Source organism: Papaver somniferum, chromosome 1, assembly GCF_003573695.1.
Source record: "Papaver somniferum cultivar HN1 chromosome 1, ASM357369v1, whole genome shotgun sequence".
NCBI lineage: Eukaryota > Viridiplantae > Streptophyta > Magnoliopsida > Ranunculales > Papaveraceae > Papaver > Papaver somniferum.
Window position 1 is genome coordinate 93,042,520 of NC_039358.1, and position 4,818 is coordinate 93,047,337.

At 34.8% G+C, this 4,818-nt stretch overlaps 1 long non-coding RNA gene across 1 annotated transcript; it reads left to right on the plus strand.

The window, feature by feature from the left end:
- The first annotated feature begins 3,933 nt into the window (after window positions 1-3,933).
- On the plus strand, window positions 3,934-4,617 carry LOC113294599. The gene is made up of 2 exons (XR_003332665.1): window positions 3,934-4,214; window positions 4,304-4,617. It is a non-coding gene; the product is annotated as an uncharacterized LOC113294599 (long non-coding RNA).
- Window positions 4,618-4,818: the final 201 nt, after the last annotated feature.

The window sequence follows — 4,818 nt, forward strand, 5'->3', positions numbered from 1 at the left end:
AGTGGTTGTCTACTATGGAGAAGATGATTCAAAGTATAACATCTGCAGTTGTTCCTTCATACGAAGAGGACTCTGAGGTTAACACTTTGTTTCCCAATCAGATGCCAAGGTACAATCCTTAATCTTCTACTTATAATGAAGGTTGGAAGGATCATCCAAATTTCAGCTACACAAACAAGCAAGTTTCGGTATCTATACCAACTTATGGGAGATATAATGGTTTTCAGCAACTACGACAATCCAGGTTTCATCCATCGATGAGAAGTTAAACACCGTTATGAAGAATATGCAAGGTATAACTTCTATGTTTCAGCAAAGCCATCAACAAAACCAACAATATTAACAAAGTATCGATTCTGCAATTAAGGATTTCATAACTCAGATAGGGAAGTTGACAATTGATATTAATACAATAAAGTTTCAGGGATCACCGAAACTTCTATCACAAACCTTTGTTAATCCAAAAGAGTAGGTTAATGCACTAATGTTGAGAAGTGGGAAGCAATTAATAGATCCAAATCAACAAAATCAGGTTTGTGATGATTTAGATCAGGATTCGAATCAAGGATCGTCCCTAGGATCGATCCCAAACCAATTATGGATTCGAATTTTGGTAGGGAAGAAGAGGTGCGAACCGAACCTAAGGAAAAGCCATCTTCAACTGACCCACCTAAGGTTTTGGTTCCTACACATGTTACACCCCTTCCATTTCTTAGACGTATTTCCAAGTCTAAAAAACAAGCTCAAGATAAAGACATAATGGAGATCTTCAACAAGTTGAAAATCAACATCCCATTTATTGAGGTCATCGAAACAGTACCCAGGTGAGCCAAATTTCTGAATAAATTGTATATAAAAAAAGGATAGGTTGATTGCTAATGAGGTTGCCCATGTAGGAGAAAGCGCTTCTTCTATGTTACATGCCTGCAATGTGCAAAGACCCTGGAGGTTTCACGGTGCCAAGTATTGTTAGTGACAAGAGTTTTGAGCGTGATTTATTAGTCTTAGGTGCATCCATAAGTGTTATGTCAACTGATATTTATGATTCTTTGAATCTTGGACCTTTACAGGAGACATTGATAATCATTCAATTGATAAACAAGTCTAATATTTATCCTAGGGGACTACTGGAAGACGTGTTAGTTTAAGTGAATGAATTAATATTTACAGTTAATTTTTGCATTGTGGATATGCAGAATGGATAGTCTCATTCATCTACTTCTTTACTTTTAAGAGACCATTTATGAAAACTGTAAAGACGAATATTTGTTGATAGTGGGACACTTACTACGAAGTTTGATAAAGAGATCATAATCTTTAATATCTTTGAAGCTATGCGTTATCCTAGTGATAAACATGTTGTTTTTCTATTGATGTTATAGATTCGTTAGCTCAGTAGATGTCTTAATTAAATAGAGAAGATAAACTTGATGTTGTGTTAGAGCATTGCTCGGTTGAACCCACCAAGCGTTGGTATGTCAAGTTTGGTTGTCATATTTTAGTGAACCAAAACTCATTTAAAGAGTCGCTTGATTATGTACTAGAGTCAACTTCGTATAGGTTAGCTTGAAAGTATTAGGATATGAGACATTACAAGTATTGCGAAGACTTGAAGAAGTGAAGAAGTAAGGAGATACAACGACAACATCATCCTTCCACTTGAGGTTAGTGATATTTGACTTGAACTGTTTCATTCCCTAACGTATATTTCAAGTCGTGCATATTAAAAACATAATTGCGAAGCATGAATTATTAAATTCTAGTTAGACATAGTATTAAGGAATACAATACGAAGTATAATGCTTATCTTTTGAACCTCGTATATAAGACATCGACATAATCGTTTGAATGGTATTGTGATTATGTATGGGTATGAGGTGAAGATTTCATCATAGGAAACAATGTTTTACATTAGTTTAAAGGAAGTAAATTCATGAACTTGTTTCGTGAATCGAAAGGGAAATTGCTAGGCTTATTGGTATTGTTATTCATTGCATATCTTTTGAACTACCAATATGTGCGATTAGTATAACCGCTTATGACTTGTTTTTGTTCTTGGTAAAACTATTCACAAGGCATGACTTTTGTATTGGTATGACTTTTATTCGTGAAACCGATCTTAAGTAATCACCTGAGATGGTATGATCGATTTAGTGTTATTGGTATGACCAACTCTAGGCAAAAGGGAACTGATCCTATGAAGAGGTGCAACCGATCACAAAAGGGGAATCGATCCTTGTAAGAGGTGCAACACGTTTTTAGTAGATGGGGGAATCGATCGTATGAACATGTGCAACAAGTTTTTAGTGAAAGGGGAACTGATCCTCTGGACATGTGCAGCAAATACAAGTAGTTACCATAAGTATGTGGGGAACCGATCCTAGTACTTAGTCAACCGAATTTTTGGAAAACTAGTGTGACTATGCAAAATACTCACATGGAGGTAGAACCGAAACTTGTTTTGGTAGAACCATGAAACCCATGATTTGTGATTGAGTGTTCTTAATCAATCACATAGTTCTTGAAAGTCAGATGAACCAATTCTAAACTCGTTTAGAAGTGTGGCTAATCGGTTTCAAGATTGTAAGTATGAAAGAGGACTTACAAAGTGATCACAGTCGTAGGCGTCAAAAATAATTACACTTTCTCACTACTCAAAATATATAATATAACAAGGGTAAGAAAGGATCGTTCCCACAGAGAGGTCTAGGTTTTCGTTTGTTTCGATTTCTTATATAAACAATTGGGGGATTTTTCTGATTTTATGTAAAGGAAATTAAATTAAAAGCAAACAAAGCAAAGCAAGCACGCAAATATGTGAAGATATTGGTTAAGGATTTCGTCTTCAATCACAAACATGTATTCGACACAATAACTATAATTGATATTTTAATCTCAACTTTTATCAAAGGCCCTATGATACCTTGATCGTGAGTTTATCCCGCAAATCTCCTCTTGTCATCAACAAACACATTAAAAGATGCGAATATGAATTCTATCTTAGAGAACAACCTAACGTGTAAAAGCACTAATCAAGTTTAATTCCCTGATGCACTAAGTTATATGAAGTCAGGACAATTAAAGCAATCGAACGTGTAAAAGCACTAATCCGATTTAATAAAGGTTATGGTTCACATATGATTACAAGGATGCATCACTACAAGCTATAACCATATTTATGCTACTTGTAATCAGGAATTTATCACTTTTGGGTATAACAAATCCTAATCTAGCAATAGAGATGAAAACAAACTCAACTGATTCGCGACTCGATCAAACAAGCATTCAAATCATGTAGCAATACAAAAAGTGAATCATAATCGATAACATGAAGACAAAACTAATTTATCACATCAAGAAACATATTTTGTGAAATCCAATTATTCCATAACCAATTATAATAATCTATCTCATGTTCATGGAGTTCATCCAAAGAAGAAATAAATCTATCATGTTCACAAATCCTAGAACAAAAGTAAAAGCAAAGATATTATCCTACTCCCGGTTGTGGTATGAATAGACTTATATATACTTTTCGCCTGTGTGAATAGGTTTTCCAAAATATTAGAATTCCAAATCCCATCCAAGGCCTGACCAGCTCCACCAAATTCACGTTTCAGCCCAAAACAGGCCCATAATTAGGGCTGAACATGGTTTCGGTTTTCTGCCGGAACCGGACCAAACCAGACCGATTAGGAAGAAACCGAACCAAACCATTTACTAATGGATTGGTTATGGTAACAAAAGTTAAAAACCAACATTATTGGTTCGGTTTTGGTTTGACCTGGAAACCGAACCAGAAACCATTGGTATAACCGATTATTCTCATAACTTGTTTCCACCGTAGATTTAGAAGGATTAGATCTATCCATTGATTTAGAGTATAAAAATAACAACCTTAATCATTTATTTCATTCTCTCCTTTCCCTTTCTCTTTCTCCCCTCTCTCTGTCTCAACGCCTCCCCTCCCCACCCCAACTGTGAAGAACTGAAGATAAAGGATATGATCGGCAGAGATGTTTAGGGATTTTTTTTTTTGGTTACATAAATCAATAATATACGGATTTCAAAAAGATTGATTCCCATGTTCATCAACTCATGAGCAGCAGTTATAGATAATAGATCTACCCCTTTTGGATTTAGATTATGAAATTAAATCTTAAGGTGTTTGATGGGTTGAATTTTGTTCCTTGGAAAATAATACTTCAGTCACGGTAGGTCCTCATGGATTAAGATTTATGTAATATTCTTTCGTATCTATAGATTTGTAATCATCTTTTAGTGATATTTTTATATAACGCAGTCAAGAACAAAGCTTAGAGAACCCAAAGATGAAACTGTTACACTAGGACCATCAGTTGAAAGCTGCTGCCAAAGCTGTAGGACAGGTGGATCTAGATTGAAGAAATATTGGATGAAATTTTGTACCATGTTGATTGTTTCTCTATCAATTTGTATGTTGTTGCAGAAGACTAACAAAAGAGTTTTATGAGCTTGATTTGCGCAGATTTTCCTAACAATGAAATTGATTTATCTACAAACTACAACATTCTTTATGTTTTTGAGTCAAATCTGTCCATTTGAAAGTAATGATGCTGAAATCCTTATTTTATGTAATTATGATTTATTTTCTTTTGTGAAATTTTGTTTTCCGTGTAATTTGTTCTTTGAACTGTCCGCTGTCTTAAACTTGCAAACTAATCGGTTATCTAGAACCGAGTGGTTAAAATCGGAACCAGTGGTTAAAAGTAAAACCGAAACCATTGGTTAATGGCGTTGTTTTGGTTTGAAAAGTTATAAACCGATACTAATGGTTTC